Genomic DNA, 18,547 nt, shown 5'->3' on the forward strand with positions numbered 1-18,547 from the left:
TTCACCTCATCGTTCTCAGCAGTCTGGTACAAAAAAGGAATGCAAAGGCTGCTGCCCAAGCTTGGGTGCTCCTGGAGGTTCTGCATCTCATAAAGCAGCTGTATGATCTGCTGCTCAGTGGGATTGCCGCAGGGAGAATCCTTCCCTGCCTCTCCTTGCACAGGCTCCCCTCTGCTGGCAAGGCTCACCTCACAAAGATCTTTGGAGAGAGGGAGGCAGGGCACTGTGCAAGCCCTCCCCTGGCTCCTGTGTGCCCACCCTGCCTGAGGGCTCTACTCACTACCCTGCTTGTCGGCAGCCCCAAGCTGCTGGGGGGCTGGGGCCCCTGGAGTGGGCTCATCAGCAGGGTTCTGGGCAGCTGCCAGGGATCTGCCATGCTACTCGTTGCAGTTGCTCACAAGCCGTAACGCCAGCTCCAGCAGCTTCACCTGGAGGGAGGGGTACTCAGCTGCTCTGCCTGTGCCTGAGCCCATCCCCACCCCACCCCCACTCCTGCAGAGATGTTCCACGCCCTACCTTCATCTCTTCCCTTGTCCTGGGCCAGCCTGCTGATGCACTCCTACTCCCGGTGCTGCTCCTTCAGCACTGCCCTCTGGCTCTGGTACAGTGCGATGTACTCTCCTACCGGAGGACAGGGCTCAGACGCTGGGGCCCCTCTGACCGATGTGCAGCTCTCCTTGCTGTGCCCTGGCTTCCCACTCCCCAGTGATGTCTGTCTCTCCAGACAGCTAGATGAAGCAATGTTCCAGTTCCTCCACCCTCTCCTTCAAGTCCACCTTCTCCTGCATGAGCTCCATAAAGCGGCTCTGGAGCCAAAATAATGGGGTCACATTAAGGCAGCCACCTGCCTGCCCCCAACCCTTTTTGGCCCATGCCAGGAAAGACTCACTCACCTACAGCCTCTCCATGGCCACCTGCAGGGCCCAGTGGGTCTCCCCACACATGGAATCGCCCCCAGTTCCTGGGGCTGGGGCTGCCACCTCAGGTTCCTTCTGGGCCGAGGCCAGCAGATGAGCCATGCGCTGGCAGTGCACTCCTTCAGCTGCCCACGTAGCCGTGCCTGCTCCTCTTCGGCACTAGCTACAGCTGAGTTGAAAAATGCCCCCTGCAGGCAAGAGGTACACATTCTTATAGGGGGATACACAGGACGAACAGGGCAGGGAAGTGGAGAGCAGTCCTTGCCTTGGGGAGCCTCAGACGGTGCACCTGTGAGTCACAGGTGAAATGGTGTCTGACCACTGGCTCCCAGGGAAGGGGTGAGGGTCCAGAGAAATCAGAAGGCCGGGAACCCAAGAGCAGAAGGGGGTTTGGGAGGGACCATGGAGGGAGGCAGCAAAGGTGGGGCAGGGGGAGTCAGGCTCACCATGGCCTTCTGGCTCTCTAGGTCCTCCAGGATGCTCGGCATGGGCTGAGGCACCTCCACCTCCTCCTCACTGTCCAGTCCATCTCCTGTTGGGGGTGGCACAGAGAGGTCCTCAGACAACCCAACAAGGGTAGAGTGGGCCCACCTCTGCCCCTACTCTCACTGTGTAACCCCGGGCCAGTCCCTCCCTAGCGGGGAATGAGCAGCTGTTCTTTATTTTGAAATGGAGTCTCATTCTATTGTCCAGGCTGGAGTGCAGTGGCGCGATCTCCGTTCACTGCAACCTCCGCCTCCTGGGTTCAAGCAATTCTCTGCCTCAGCCACCCGAGTGGCTGGGATTACAGGCGCCCGCCACCACACCTGGCTAATTTTTGTATTTTTAGTAGAGACGGGGTTTCACCATCTTGGCCAAGTTGGTCTTGATTGAACTCCTGACCTCGTGATCCACCCGCCTCAGCCTCCCAAAGTGCTGGGATTACAGGCATGAGCCACCATGCCCGGCCTCATTATATTTTTAAAGAGCCAAGATCTTGCCGTGTTGCCTAGGTGCAGTCCCACTATCAATAGGCACGGGAGTTCTGACCTGCTCCATTTCTGACCTGGGCCAGTTCACCCATCCTTAGGCAACCTGGTGGTCCCCTGCTCCCAGGAGGTCACCATATTGGTGCCGAACTTAGTGTGGAGACCTGGTTGGCATAATGACCAGCTGTTCTAAAAGTCTGTTCAACTCCTCAATCCTGTGCTGCTAACAGTTATCCCTTCCTCCTGGGGCTCTCTCCTCTTTCTGTGAGCAGTCTCCGCTACCTTCCCCAGGTAGAGCCATGAGGCTCAACTGGGCCTGAGGCTGCTGGTTCTGCTGGCTGAAAGCTTCCAGGCACTCCTAAGGGGCCAAGAAAGAGAGTGAGAAGGCACAGAGGTTGCCAGGTTATTCCCCTCAGGGCCCTGCCCTAAGCAACTCCCTCACCTGGATCTCCCACAACTCTTGGCAGGCCATCTTGGCCACTGCTTTGCTTTGAGCTTCCTGCTGCTGCAGCTGGTCTGCAAGCTGGGTCCACAGCAGTAATTGGTTGTGCAGCCCTTCCTTCTCAGAGGTCAGCTGCTGACAGGTGGCCATATACTGCTGCAGGTGACTCAGGTACTGGTCTTGCTGCTGCTGCAGACTAAGCCTCCTGGCTCTTCAGCTCCATCTGCAGAAAGACCCTGGGCATGAGGGCAGGTGGTGGCTGGCCCATAAATGGGGTAGCAAGGTCACTGTGTGGCTCTGTTGCCTACCCAGGCCCCTGGCCCCTTTGTTCCAGGCCTAAGTGACTATCTCCCTTTCCCAGAGTCCCATGCCTCCTTCCCCAGCTGCAGGGGTCTGTCCTGTAGACCCCGGTTGCACGGCAGATGAATAACATACTCACACTGATATTTAGTGACAGAGCAGCTAAGGGGCCAGGCCATGCACAGAAAGAGTTGTGGCAACTGCAGGCCTCGACTAGCTGGCCCTGACGGCATTTATTCAGCACAGGCTTAATGACAAAGGCTTTGAGTCAACACACCTGTGGGTAATTAACTTTGCCGACCCGCCCCCAAGTAGCGCACAATCATGCACCTGCGGATAATCAAAGGTTGGTCTTAGAACCACATGAGTAAACAAGCTATTCAGCTAAACTCCCCCACATTCCCATGTTATTTGCTCTATTGTTATCAACTCAAGATAAAGGGGATTAGGGGTAAAAAGGATTTCAGAAAAAATCCTTTACTGAAGTTATGCAAACCTTCTGGCCTTCCAAGAAGGTTTGTGTCTATATCCTATAACTTCATCTTACAATTTTTCCAACCACACTGACTGATCCCCTATATCTCCCCCTTTTCTGTTTTTTGCATTCAGTCTTGTTAGCTGGAGAGTACAAGTGTGTGCGACAACTGGTTTGTCAGTAATGGTGGTCATTGCTCTTATTCCGGCTTTGCATCCTAAAATTAGTAAATAACATAAGACAAACATAAGTGTAATTAGCAACATTCTTTTCCACTCAAGGAGTGATGCCCAGGAGCGGTGGTCTATCCAGGAGCGATGATCTTGCACACCCTTCCATATGGCTGTTTGTTGAGTATGTAGATAGATCTACAGTATGAAGGGATTCTAAAATTGTATTTTTAAGTTGCCTTATGTCTGCTGTTAAATTGTCATGAAAGGTTCCGTTCCCCAGAGGTGTTGTTTCACCTCATCCCAACTATGTATTGATTGATTCCATGGTAGAGAAGTGACACAGATATGATTATGCTCCCAGTCGCAGTTTAACTGCTGTTGGAATGCCAGTGCATCTTGTCGCTCCCCCACATATTCCAAGGGCAGCCTCAAGGGCTTGCAGGTGTGCAAGAATCTTTTGATCTATACCTTGCTGTAAGAGAAGCTCATTAGTAACATTTCTGGCCAAATTATCTACAAAAGCAGCTGTTTTTACTGATTCAGTAATAGACACTACAGCCACACTAGCAGTTGCTGGGATGACTATGGCTGAGACTATAAAGGCTACACGTGTGCCTATGAATCTTTTGGGTCTGACCTGGGACAGGGCACGTTCTAAGATGGCAAAGGCAGAGGAACCTTGCCAATCGCATGTCAAATTGACTGGTGGAAATGCCTCAGATTGTCTCCTTAATACCATGACTCCAGTAATATTTAAATTATATATTGTAATTAGTAATACATGAGGCGAACCAAGTCTGTCCCTGCACCTGGGTCACAAACGTGGAGTTTTGGGGTATAACAGAAATATTAGTTCCTATAAAGAAAACATATGGATGGGTAGTGCAAATCAGGCACTGATCAGTGTGATTATGAATAAAGATTATAGTATAGTTGTGACTAGAATTATGATATGTCCCATGCCAGGTATCAAAGGAAGTGCTAAGATGTCCCAGGCACCACAAAGTGTCTTGGGGTGGCATAGACTTTACTTGATGTCTGAAATATCCACCCCCACATTGGCCCAAATCATAGGGGAATGGGACGTGGCTACAAAACTGTGATTGATGCCATGATGGATGAGGACATCAGTAAGGCTTCCCTGCAAATGGCTGTGGGACCTCCAGTCTAAGATGGAGGATATTGCCTAACTGGAGGATATGGGCTTTTTCCCCATGACAGACCTCCCAGCTAAAGTGGAATCCATTACTTTCCTAGCTTTGTTCTTTAGCACAGGAAGGAATGTTTGGGAAAGTGGCATTGATTGCATCGCCTGGTTTGAGGCTACCTGCAGCTAGGAATGTTAAGACATTTCCTTTGTCATGATGTAGCCATAAGTGTGTTTGGGCAGGTACACAGTAAGGGTTAGACCCTTTATAACTTACACAGAGTGGGAGGATAGTGGAATGTAGTGTTACCTGGCACCTTAGTCTAAAGTGTGCCATTAATGAGGGACCCCACTGGGGGTAAATCTATCCCTCCTAGCCAAGCAGTTACGTTATTAAAGGCTGAGAAGGCGGTGTCTGCCCAGGTGACAGGGCGAAAGAAAGGTGAATCTAAGATATGAGCCCAATAGAGTGTAGCAGGTATAGGTTGCAGACAAAGCAAGAGCATATGAAGGATCAATACCCTATGTGAGTTGCAACGTACAACAGAGAGCATAGCAAGGAACAGATTATCTGGAGTGAATGGTGTCTGTGTCCAGAGCAGGATTCATTCAGCCTCCTGAGTTGCCTTCTTCAGCATCCCACAGGTAATGTCCAGGGCTTGTGTCATCTGAGGAAGCCGCATCATCCAGGGCAGCGAGTCCTGTAGGGTCACTTCCTTCATTTCTGGTACCAGGTTGGGTCCTGGCCACATAATGGTATGGTTTGATGCATCATGCTGGAATCCAAAGAGGACCTGAGGGGGTGTGAACACAAGTATACCCTCTTCCCCAAGTTAACAATTCATTTGGACTACACCATACATTACTGTTTACATCTTTCCATAAAACTGCAGTTTTATGTCTTAAGAGGTTTTAGCAAAGGGCTTTTCTACAGCGGATTGAAATTTATCATCTAAATTTAAAAAATTAAGGGTAAAAAAGGCTTGTGCCAATAGTGTTGCAAGGTCCTTACCCATACTCCCCTGTTTTGTTTTTTGAGCATATTTTTAAGGGTGGAGTGGGCACATTCTACTATGGCCTGTCCTTGGGGATGATATGGGATGCCTGTGGAATGCTGGATGTTCCACATGTGACAAAATTGTTGAAATTGTGAGCTGGCATAAGCTAGACCATTATTAGTTTTAATTTTTGTGGGTTGCCCCATAAATGCAAAAGTTAAAAGAAGATGTTTAATGACATATCGAGTAGACTCTCCAGGAAGGGCATGTACACTAATTAAATGAGAATCGGTATCAATGGATACATGTACATATCTAAGTTTTCCAAATTCAGGGATGTGTGTAACATCTGTTTGCCATAACTGATTAAGTTCCAATCCTCTAGGGTTAACACTTGTTAAAGGAGGGGACGTGCCTGTGAGCTGGCAATCTCGGCATTGCAGGATAATTTGTTTAGCCAGCCTCTGGGTAAATGGAAATTGTTTAGACAAGTTTCTCTAGTTTTGCCGGAAAAATTGATGCAATTGGGTGGCTTGGTCAAGCAGTGATGTCACAACCTGAAGGTATGCTTGATCATTGCTGTAAGTCAATGGGCCAGGCAGTGAGCTGTGGCCCTGAATGTGTGTAATAAAAATAGGATGTGTACACTGATCTAGCAATTGCTGAAGTCAAAGAGCACACAGGGTGGACTCCAGAGTGGACTTAGTTAGGGCTGTCTCAAGGTTCTGCAGTAAATAAACAGAATAAGCAGAGTCACTAACAATATTGAGGGGCTGAGTGGAAAAAGTTTCCAAAGCCAATATCAAGGCCCCAACCTCAGCTCTCTGAGTGCTAGTAAATCCAGATCGAGTGATGGAATTATGTGGTCTCTACCAGACTGCTGCTTTTCCATGTTTACTAGAACCATCAGTAAACAGTGTTAAAGCATTTATGGGGAAGTGAACTATTTTTGTAGGGAAAATCATAGGAGTATGATAAACTGAAGGAGTTAGCAGAAATGACATGCTCTATTTGACCTGTGTAGTCAGAGAGTGCTATTTGGAAGTCCATCGATAAGGGCAATACTGCTTTGAATTGCTTTTTATTTAAAGGAATCCTGATGATATCAGGATCACAACCTAGTAAGTGACTGCATCATCTGCAGCCTGAATATGACTTTACTGATTAACCGGATATAGGGAGATAGTGTTTTAGTCTCGGTATGTGAGCAAAAAACCCCATGCTAGAAAGCATAGCTCTGGAGCCATTTGTCCTATTAACCCTGTAGGGGAGTGTTTAGTGGGAAAAATAAACAATTGAACAGAATATTTTGGATCTATGAGATTTAGTTGTCTTTGAGAAATAGACTGTCTATTTCTTTCATCTTTTTTTTTTTTTTTTTTTTTTTTTTTTTTTTTTTTTTTTTTCTGCAGGGGTTAAATATCTGAGAGAATCCAGGGCTGTGTTGCCCTTTAAGATAGAAAATAAGTTTTGCAGCTTATAAGTAGGAGTGCCCAAGGTGGGGTGAAGCCAGTTAAAATTGCCTAGTAATTTCTGATAATCATTTAAGGTGTGTAAGTTGCTAGTATTTAACCTTTTGAGATTTTACTGACCAGGAAGTAAGTATGTACCCAAGATATTTCCAAGGAGAGGACATTTGTACTTTTTCAGGTGCAATGATTAAACCACTCAGCTGTGCATTCTTTATGATAGAGGTATATAAACTTAAAAGCATTGGCTCTGTTGGGGCTGCTAGTAGAATATCATCCATAAAACGAATAACCTTGCAATCAGGAAATTCTTTTCTACTGGGGAACAAAGCTTGATTTACATGATACTGACACATGGCAGCACTGTTTAGCATTCCTTGAGGAAGCACTTTCCAATGAAATTGGCAAGCTGGCCTTTCATTATTGATAGCTGGTATTGTAAACACAAATTTTTCTCTGTCTTGCTTTTCCAGGGGAATAGTGTAAAAGCAACAGTGGCCATTATTAGAAAGATGTGTTTTAAATTCTTAAATTGTACTTAAATCTCAGCAGAGAATTATAATCTGGGATGTCACTTGTATACAAGGAACACGTGAAATTTTGCCGTGGGCCACCTGCGGAGCTGGGGCGTCTAGCAGCTGGGTCCCAGGGCGGCGGCTATGTTGCACTTGCGCTGCTTTTTGTCTGTGCCGCCTTTTGTCTGTGCTGCTCCCTCACCCTGCTCCCACTGGGCAGATGCTGCCAGCCGAGTGGACCTTTGTGCACGCCTCCTGCCCCTCCCTAGCAGGCCAGCTCTGGTGTGCTGGGCCTGGCTCCTTGTCACTGCTACGTCTGTGCAGGCCGAGTTCCTGGAAGCACTCGCTGGCTCCAGGTCTGCGAGCTTCCTTTGCTGTCAAGCATTTCCTTCTGCTTACCACCAGCTTGGCCACACGGCTTCAACCTCTAATGCTTTTTCTTAACTTTTTATAAACGTTAAAAGAAATAGGTTTATATACCCAATTGCCTTGTCAACCTTGCATTACCAGGCAGGCTAAGAGCTCCCCTTTTAATGCCTCTTGCCTAAGAAAGGGTCCCATAGCTGTAGCGTAGCTCTTGTCTTTTTTCCTATTTATTGCCGGAGGGGGCTCAGGCAAAACCTCCATTTCCTCTTTGTTATTTTGGTCTGGTGATATCAGGGCTGAGCGAAAAGGAGGTGGTAAGGCAGGTGACGGTTCCTCCTCCTTCCCCTTTTTAGGCTCTTCTGTGTATAACAGAGCCAGGGTCACCCTAAGGCCCATAGCGTTAAAAATGATACTGGGACCTGTTGCCCTTGCGCATGATGTTGATTAAGATCTCTCCCCACTTGTTGCCAGAGCTCTACGTCTAGCGTTCCTTTTTCTGGGAACCATGAGTTATGTGAGACAACAGTTTGCATTAGGTCCCTTAATTGAGCCTGTGAAACCGAGGCTCCACTAGCTTTAAGCAGCTGTTTCAATACTTTTTTTTTTTTTGAGACAGAGTCTCGCTCTGTCGCCCAGGCTGGAGCACAGTGGCCGGATCTCAGCTCACTGCAAGCTCCGCCTCCCGGGTTCACGTCATTCTCCTGCCTCAGCCTCCTGAGTAGCTGGGACTACAGGCGCCCGCCACTTCGCCCGGCTAGTTTTTTGTATTTTTTAGTAGAGACCGGGTTTCACCGTGTTAGCCAGGATGGGCTCGATCTCCTGACTCGTGATCCACCCGTCTCGGCCTCCCAAAGTGCTGGAATTACAGGCTTGAGCCACCGCGCCTGGCCCAGTTTCAATACTTTTATATACTGTTTCTGTTAAGCTGATAACTGTTGTCCCATGATGAAACCCTAGCCTGAACAATCCCCCCAAACTTGGAAATTCCGAGTGGGCATCAATGGCTTACTGACTTACTGACTGCACAGTTCTTTTCATCTTTGTTTCCGAGGGGTCCATTGTGATCCTTCACAGTGTGCCTCATACAGGGCACCACTTGCAAGGGTCTATCCTGCAGATCCCAGCTGCACGGCAGATGAATAACATACTCAGACACCCATATTCAGTGACAGAGCGGCTAAGGGGCCAGGCCACGCACAAAAAGAGTTATGTGCCTTGACTAGCTGGCCCTGAGGGCATTTATTCAGCACAGACTTAATGACAAAGGCTTTGAGTCAACACACCTGTGAGTGATTAACTTTGCCGACCACCGAGTAGAGAGCAATCATGCACCCACGGATAATCAAAGGTTGGTCTTAGGACCACATGAGTAAACAAGCTATTCAGATAAACTCCCCCACATTCCCATGTTATTTGCTCTACTGCTATCAACTCAAGGTAAAGGGGATTAGGCTGCTTTCAGCCAAATCCTTTACTGAAGCTGTGCAGACCTTCTGGCCTTCCAAGGTTTGTGTCTATATCCTATAACTTCATCTTACAATTTTTCCAACCACACTGACTGATCCCCTACACCCAGCCTTAAATCTCACACCCTTCCTCCCACCATTTAAACTAGGCCACAGACTGATGGAAAAGCAGAGGGAGCCAACCTCCATCTGCTAACTGTGCCACATGCCTAATGCTTTCCACGTATTATCTCATTTAATCCTCAGCACCTCTGTGAGGAAGGTGCTAACTTCCCTTTTAAGGTAAAGAAACCGAGACTTAGAGATGCAAAGTAGTTGAATGGTGACCAGGGGAGCCAAGGCCAGAATCTAGTTTGACTCTAAGGAGCCTCTTATACCACCATCTCTTTCCCTATGTTTGGGGGGCTCCATGACTCTAGCTGGGATGATGATGTTCAGATCTGGGAGGAGCCCACCACTAAAAATCAGATGGCAGGAAGCAAGAAACAGTCACAGGACTGCCCTGGAGGGTGCTGGGGTCACCTGTCCCCCAGGCTGGAGCTGCCTCTGGCCTCACACCTCCCCTCCCTAGAGGCTAGTGCCCGCCTTCCAGCTCTTCTTGGATGGGGCAGTGTTACCGTCTCCTTTAGCTTGCCCAGCTTCTTTCCCAGCTCCCTCTTTACGTGCTATTCCAACTGCATTGCACTGGTAATCTCCATGTTCTCGTTAGTCTGGACAGAGAGAAGCAATCGGCAGCCATCCACTGCAGCTGGAGACCCTAGAACTTGGTGTCTGCCTCCCATGGCACCAGGAAGGGTGGAGGCAGGTTAGAAAAATTATTCTCTCTTCCCCACAGCCATCAGAGCAGGGCTCTGGTTCACAGGTACCTTCAGAAGTACCATCTCACATTAGGGGTACACTGCCTCATTTTATGGGTGGGAAAACAAAGGTCGGGAGGGCTAGGGAGGAGGGCAGGCTCTCCTGATGGGGTCACGCACCAGCTTTACGAGTCCGTTCCGCAGCTCAGACAGCTGCTCCTTGAGCTCGTGGTTCTGGGTGAGCATACGGCTGATGGTGGTGCAGTCATTCTGCATGGTCTCCAAGATTTGTCTGTGCGACTCTGCCTGCTCCCCCAAGAACTTGGCCACTTGCTGCAGCTCCAGCAGCCTCTCCTCCACTCCTGGTTTGGATGACTGAAGCCCTCAGTGTCTTGCTCCTGGGCTTGGAGCTGCCAGACTCTCCAGTTCCTTCTGCAGGTGGTCAGCCTCTGCTTGTAGCTGCTGCTTCACCTTGGAGGGCCCTGCTTGGAGTTCCAGGGGCATGGTTCAGGTAAGAAAGGAAGTGACAGTAAGGGCCTCTGAATTCTCAAAAAAAAAAACCCTCCTCTTGGTCCACAGCTCCTTTCAGGCTCCCCAAACTTGGCCTCCCTGCTAATGATTTCTTGCACCTGGATATTAGCCAGTCTTCTAAGCCACTTTCTGATAGAGACAACTGTGGATGGCTGACAATGGGCACGCTTCCCTCTTTGCTGATGGGAACACTGAGGCTCATGGAGATTACGAGACTTGCCAACTCCTGGCACAGACCTCTTTCCTTCTGCCCCAAAGCCCTCCCTCCACCCACCTCCCTGAGGCATTCTAAGCCACCCCCACAGCGCTCTGACACCAGTCCTGCTCCCAGGTCACCACAGCCCCAGCTGACCCATTTGGTTACTCAGTTCAGCCAAGCTCATTTCCAGTTCTTATACCCAACTCACGCTATGCTCCTTCTCCTCTCTCAATGTGCGCACCTGCCCAAAATACAGCGGGAAAGGGCCCTGAAGAGAGGGGCTGATGGCTGGACGGGCTACCATCTCCCTCTCTGACCCTGCCGCCACATAGCCTAGACCCATGATCACCTCTGGCTATAGTCTTCCCATTTTGCAGATGCCTAGAAAGATCAAGTGATCTATATAAGGTGGGGGGCTGAAGGGTCAGGTCTCACCTGCTCTGACATCTACTGCATCCTCTGCCGCCACATGGCACCCCCTCCTTTCAGATTTCCAGCATACGTCTCTTTCTCCATTTGTAGTTGTCCAACTGACTCCATTACCTTCAAGAATGGGGACAGAAGTTATGAAGGGCTGTCACTGGTCCTCACCTGCTCCTGGCCACCTGGGGTCATCTTCCTTCCACGTCCCTCCCCTGCAAAGCCTCACCTGCCCCAGATGTGCTTCTAGCTATGCCCGCTTCTCCATGGCCTGCGGTAACTGCTGTTTAGCATCAGGGCCTTCACAATGCCTTGAAAACTAGATAGTGAAGAGTGAGAAGTTTAGATTCGGGGAGACTGGGCCATTACAACAGTGCCCCTTAAAAGGGCTAGGGCTAGGCTCAATGTACAACCCAGTCAATACAACTCTGCTGTCAAGTTTCTTTGTTTCAGAAATAAAAAATTAAATAATTTTAAAAAGATCTCAGGCTGGGCATGGTGGCTCACGTCTGAATCCCAACACTTTGGGAGGCTGAGGGAGGTGGATCGCTTGAGCTCAGGAGTTCAAAACCAGCCTGGGCAACATGGCGAAGCCCTGTCTCTACAAATACAAAAATTAGCCAGGCGTGGTGGTATGTGCCTATAGTCCCAGCTACTTGAGAAGCTGAGGCAGGAGGATCGCTTGAGCCTGGGAGGTAGAGGCTGCAGTGAGCCAAGATCACACCACTGCACTCCAGCCTGGGTGATAGAGAGAGAGAGACCCCATCTCAAACAAACAAACAAACAAACAAACAAAACCTCTACTCTATTATTACCCATGAAATAGTGGAAGTATTGGCTTGAACCTCAGATGGAAATAAACAGACTCATTAGCTAGCCATATAAATGTAATTTATAAAATAATGGTTTTCATCTATGATGCTTTAAAAAAAATTTTTTTAAGCCCTAACCCTGAGATTCTGATTCCCCAGGTCTATGGTAGGGCCCCAATTTGTAGATTTTTAGCACTCTCTAGAGGATTCTATGGCAGGACCAGAACAAGGACCGAAATTTTCCAACTCTTGGCATGATCCCTAGACCATGGCCCCAGCTGGATGGGGCTCCAACCACCTCTGCGGCTGCAGCCCTTAGCCTGTTGAAGCAGTTCAGTCATTTGTAATTTCTTTTGTAGCTCTTCTAAGTTAAGCTGTATGCCAGCCTTCTCAGTCACTAGGACTCGAAGCTTCTCTTCCAATTCTGATGTCTCCTGCTTCAGGTCCTCATTGATTTGGTTATGGCCAGAGGCAGTAGAGAAAGGAATGAAGTAAGAACAGAAAGGACTGCTTTGGTGATCAACCCTCCACCCGTGCCTCACAACCACAGAACCATAGCACTGGAAGGAACCCCAGGAATCCAAAGTTACAGATGGCAGGCCCAAGAGAAGGCATGAGTTGTTCGAGGCTACACCATGAATCACCAGCACTACAGCTTAACTGTGCACACGTACAAACCTGTATGACCACCTCACCATGCTTACCTGTACCCCTTCAACCTCCCAGCATATCACCCATGCTAAGGGCCCCCAGACCTCCCATCCCACCTTCCCCCATGCTACGTGTTCTTGTATAACTCCAGCCTGAGGGTGTTTATCTCTTTGGTTAACTCCTTGTTGTACTGAAAATACAGACCAAGATTAAGTCAGGATATAGCAGGCAGAGGAGCAGCTGGCCGACCAGTAACAATAGCTCAGTAACTATTCCACAGTAACACTTCCTCACTCTGAATCACACCTGACATTTTTTCAAGGCATTTCTAAGTCCATAATCTCATTGCTTTTTGTTTGTTTGTTTGTTTGTTTTTGAGACGGAGTCTAGCTCTGTTGCCTAAGCTGAAATGCAGTGGCATTATCTCGGCTCACTGCAACCTTGGTCTCCCAGGTTCAAGCAATTCTCCTGCCTCAGCCTCCTGGGTAGCTGGAATTTACAGGTGCCCACCACCACACCCAGCTAATTTTTGTATTTTTAGTAGAGACAGGGTTTCACTGTGCTGACCAGGGTGGTCTCAAACTCCTGACCTCATGATCCGCCAGCATAGGCCTCCCAAAGTGCTGGGATTACAAGCATGAGTCTGAGTGCCCGGTCAGTCTCATTTGTTTTTAAAAGAACTTAGTAAGGGTGGAGGGACAGGGAAAGAGATTGAATTTATAGCTGGCTAACAGAGGCCCAGAGGGATAAAACAATATTGCTATTATTTTACTGTTATTACTACCACTGTTTGAACCCTTATTGAGTGCTTCACTAGCCACCATGCTAACAATCCCATTTAATCCTCACAACCACCATATGAGACAACTACTATTATTACCTTTATTGTGTCGATAAAAACCATGGGGTATTAGAGGTTAAGTGCTTGCCTAAGATCACTCAGAGCTGGGATTTGAACCCCCAGGTATATCTGATTCTCTAAGCCCATTTGTTCACTGGGGTGGGGCACAGATAGGAAGGGGAAATCAATCTCTTGTTCACTTTTTGAAAGGATGATCCATTCACATAGTCCAAAACTCAGAAGGTACAGAAGGGAAATATCTCCCAGCCACCCTGTTCCTCTCTCCTGAGTTTTTTGTGTTTTATTTATTTATTATTTTACTTTAAGTTCTGGGACACATGTGCAGAATGTGCAGGTTTGTTACATAGGTATACGTGTGTCATGGTGGTTTGCTGCACCTATCAACCCGTCATGTAGGTTTTATGCCCCGCATGCATTAGGTATTTGTCCTAATGCTCTCCTTCCCCTTTCCCCCTAACCACTTCCTGAGTTGATGAATCCTTGCAGACACGTTTTATGTATATGATCATAGTATGTATGCAGACACACACACACGTTCCCTCTCTCTACACAAATGGTAACATACTGAAGATACTCTTCTGTACCTTCACAGTACAAATACCATATGCCCCACCTAGCACTTGGCAAAGGCCAAAACCAGTTAAGGGTAGGGCGAGGACTTGGCCTCTGAACTCTGCATCCAGTGCTCGCTCTCCATAGGACCCCTAACTCACCCACAGCAGCTGACTCAGCCCCAGGCTACCTCTAACAACCACACACACAAGCAGTGAGAAATGGTCCATGCTGCTTTTTGGGCAGGACATTCCATCCTGCAGAAGGGACCTTTAGGCTCACTCCGCCATCTGGGAAGCCAGGCTGCCAGGGGATGGGGCAGGTGGTTGGACTCACCCTGTCTGCTTTCTTCTGCTGTGTGGAGACAGCAAAGAGCCTGCTCCAACTCTCCCACACACTGCCAGGAATACTACAGGCAGCTGGCCAGATCTTCGGACTCTCCTGGAATGAGAGAGGTTCAGATGGGGCCCAAAGGACTCCCCCTAATGGCCTGTCAAAGTACCAAGTTGAAGGATGATGGGGTGCCCAGATTCCCACCTTCTTTCTGCCTGGCAGCATGCTGAGTGTGAGCCAGGGCTGTCTGTAACTTGGCTTTCTCTGATACAAGGATTTCTACATTCTGAATGTGAACCTTTGGTAGAAAAGCCAAAAGCTAAAAGAGAAGGAAAGAAACATTCTCCAGAGGACAGGAGGGAACTTCACTCTCTACTCACCTGTAACTGCTTCCTTAGAGCTCCCTGCTTTTGGTGGCACTCTTTTCCTATAGGAAAAGGAAGACAGAGCTCTTACTAGGGGGAAGCAGAGATGGTACAGCAAGGGACATGCCTCCAGAATGGCACCAATGTCCCAGGACAGTTCCACCCATGGGACCAAGTTATCAGGGACCTTATGGGGATGGGGTGGAATCTGGGGGGTGAGCCTTCTTCCCCAGGCTGGGAGTGGGTAAGACTAGACTGAAGCCTCTACATCTGAGTGCCCCCCAAATCCAGCAGTCATGTTGTGAGCAAACAGTTACTTCTTCCAACTGATCCACCATTTCTTGGTTCTGTTGTTTCTGTGGAGACAGTTAAAGGATGGTGACTAAGGGTGGCCCCCTCAACTCTATTCCCCAGACCAGGATGGGGTAGGCAGCAGCCAGGAATGGATTTTAAAGGCAAAGTTCTCAGACTCAATGGAAACATGAACTGGTAAACTCTCCTCAAGCTCCCAGGAAAGAGGATTTGAGTCTTTGTTGGTTTTGGCCCACAGTCATAGAACTGAAAGTCTGAATCTGAATTCTCTCAAAGGGACAGTAACATAAACCTCTAGAGATGAAGTCTGATAAAAGCCCACCCTTCTGCCAGCTTGTGATGTAGAAAGGTGTATTCATTCAACAAACATTTACTGAGCACATATGGGCCAGGTATGTTCTGTCGCCCAGGCCGGAGTGCAGTGGCCGGATCTCAGCTCACTGCGAGCTCTGCCTCCCGGGTTTATGCCATTCTTCTGCCTCAGCCTCCCGAGTAGCTGGGACTACAGGCACCCGCCACCTCGCCTGGCTAGTTTTTTGTATTTTTTTTTTTTTTTAGTAGAGACCGGGTTTCACCAGGTTAACCAGGATGGTCTCAATCTCCTGATCTCGTGATCCACCCATCTCGGCCTCCCAAAGTGCTGGGATTACAGGCTTCAGCCACCGCGTCCGGCCTCAGGTATGGTTCTTAATAGCAGGGATATAAGACAGAAAAAGACAAACAGGAGCCCTTGGCCCTGAGGTTTTCATTCTAGTGGGCCTTTTTTTTATTTTGAGATGGAGTCTCGCTCTGTTGCCCAGGCTTGAGTGCAGTGGCACCATCGCGACTCACTGCAACCTCCGCTTCCCAAGTTCAAGCGATTCTTCTGCCTCAGCTTCTTGAGTTGAGTAGCTGGGACTACAGGCATGTGCCACCATGCCTGGTTAATTTTTGTATTTTTAGTAGAGACGGGGTTTCACTATGTTGGTCAGGCTGGTCTCAAACTCCTGACCTCCTGATCCACCCGCCTCAGTCTCCCAAAGTGCTGGGATTACAGGCAGGAGCCACCACGCCCAGCTCTAGTGGGCCTTGGACTCTCAGAGCTAACAGAGCCCTTTGATATTCTCTAACTCTACCTCCTCAGGAAATGCAAGCCCAAGGAGGAGAGGTGGCTTGTCCAGAATCAAACAGCAAATTAGGGACTCAGTCAGGATAAAAGTACAGGGCTTCTGACAACTAGTCAGGCTAGCACTTTCCCGAGAGGCAACAACCCCAGGCACTCAAAGTACCCTAGGTTGAGATGATATGAGGAAGATTCAAGCTGTCAAATTCAGTTTCCCAAGATCTGTTCCACAGAAGATAAGCAGATCTTACTCCAGAAACCACTGATTGAAGGGCATTCTGGTCCCAGAACCACGGAGAATTTGAATATGAGGTGGAAAACTCAGAAAAAACATGTTAAACTCTCTGGAGAGTAGAAGCCTGGGAGAAAATCAAACCAAACCCATTCTCCTATTGCCACCCAGAGACACTGTCAACATTTTGAGCTCATAGGGAAAGTGTGGGCTTTTCACATTGTCAATGTCTCTGCTCATGGAGTAAGGCAGCCTGAAACCTCTCACTCCTAGGTCCCATAGTCCCCATTCCCCTTCCAGCTGGAAATCTGTGCTGTGACCAGAGGAACCAGAAGCAGGGTGAGAACACTTAGTGGACTGGGTCCTAAGATCAAAGGCCAGTTTTGTGGCAGTAATGACAGTTCCTAGGGGAACTGTGACGTCACTATATTCCACTACTCCCTGGGGTGGGGGGTGGCTATCAGTATGAGGCCTGAGTCACCACTTTGAGATGTGGGAAGGGGGTGCAGGGCCAGGACCCAGGTCCTTGGAGATGTCAGCCCAAAGACCCAAGGGAGGTCACACTTGGGGCAGCAGAAGGTGAAGACTGAGTATGGAGCAGGAAGCCCCAGGAGTCACCCACCCAAAGTCACCCTGGGGCAACTGGTGAGGGCAGAGGCTGGGCTGCTGAAGGGGAGGGGCTGGCTGACAAGATTTTGGTTGGGGGAGCCCAGAGGCACTGGGTGGGGCCCAGCCTGGTGTGCCTCAGGAGTGGCACAGACTCTGGCAGCAGTCCTACCATCGGAGGGGGACTGGGCCTGGGTCGGGGGGCCATAACCTGGTGCATTTTACCTTTTTCTTGGCCGTGGACAATTTGCTCTGTCAGGTTTCTTCTGATATCACGGAGCAGGGAGAGGCGGGGATGGGGCCACATCAGTGTGATCCCAGTGACAACTGCTAAACACTTCTAATAGCCTACCACACAGCTGTGTGACTGAGCCAGGGAAGGTGTAACCAGGGTCACACTAGAATGCATAATAGGGGTGTGACCTTAATGCTCAAAGCCCCTTGGTCTATCAGAAAGATGAAAAGGAAAGGAGCCATGGCCAGGCAGCAGCATGTCCAGAGGGACCTGTGGCCTCACAAGGAAAGCTGCTCATGCAACCGCTGTCCTCCGCTCACTCTGGGAGAGGGGCAGGGCCAGTTTTCATTTTAAAAACTTTAAAACTTTAAAAAATAAACTTTAAAAATAATATGTCTGTGTACTTTATATATGTGTGTGTATCTATGTGTTCTTCCACAGCTGTCTTCATTATCCAACTTCTATGCCAGGCCTATGATTTTGGCCTTTTTCATCTTCAAATGGAATAGAAGAATTACCAGTATTCCATCAATTGAGGTACAAATCCTGTAAAAATGGAAAAATCCATAGCACACTTGATGATTAATGAAGCAGACTACATTATCCAACATTCCAATGAACAAAATAATCACAATGATTTCTCTTTTTTGGAAAAAGTTTCTCTTATTCTCCTACCTTATTGTTAAGATATTTTTTTAAACAGAAACATGTCTAATATCTTTAAAAACACAAAGCTTTTGGGCTGGTCATGGTGGCTCACGTCTGTAATTCCAGCACTTTGGGACACTGAGGCAGGTGGATCACCTGAGGTCAGGAGTTCGAGATCAGACTGGCTGACATGGTGAAACCCCGTCTCTACTAAAAATACAAAAATTAGCCAGGCGTGGTGATGGGCACCTGTAATTCCAGCTACACAGGAGGCTGAGGCAGGAGAATTGCTTGAACCCAGGAGGCAGAGGTTGCAGTGAACCGAGATCACACCACTGCACTTCAGCCTGGGTGATAGAGCAAGACTCCATCTCACAAGAATAAATAAATAAATAAATAAATAAATAAATAAATAAATAAATAAATAAATAAAACACAAAGGAGACAGCATATGAAACATTATTACAAATAGCTGTATCACAGCCAACAGACACATGAAAAAATGCTCACCATCACTCGCCATCAGAGAAATGCAAATCAAAACCACAATGAGATACCATCTCACACCAGTTAGAATGGCAATCATTAAGAAGTCAGGAAACAACAGGTGTTGGAGAGGATGTGGAGAAATAGGAACACTTTTACACTGTTGGT

General features: G+C 48.4%; 1 long non-coding RNA gene and 1 pseudogene across 1 annotated transcript; both read right to left on the reverse strand.

Annotated features, from left to right (window-relative positions):
• Positions 1 to 523: 523 nt before the first annotated feature.
• On the reverse strand, positions 524 to 12,336 carry LOC108538911 (golgin subfamily A member 2-like; annotated as a pseudogene).
• Positions 12,337 to 14,944: 2,608 nt separating this feature from the next.
• Positions 14,945 to 17,986, reverse strand: LOC108538925 (uncharacterized). The gene is made up of 2 exons (XR_001888228.1): positions 17,236 to 17,986; positions 14,945 to 15,114 (listed from the first exon to the last, which is right to left on the reverse strand). It is a non-coding gene; the product is annotated as an uncharacterized LOC108538925 (long non-coding RNA).
• Between the last annotated feature and the right edge of the window lie 561 nt (positions 17,987 to 18,547).

The sequence above is a fragment of the Rhinopithecus bieti genome, unplaced genomic scaffold (genome assembly GCF_001698545.2).
Source record: "Rhinopithecus bieti isolate Rb0 unplaced genomic scaffold, ASM169854v2 scaffold_15133, whole genome shotgun sequence".
Lineage (NCBI taxonomy): Eukaryota > Metazoa > Chordata > Mammalia > Primates > Cercopithecidae > Rhinopithecus > Rhinopithecus bieti.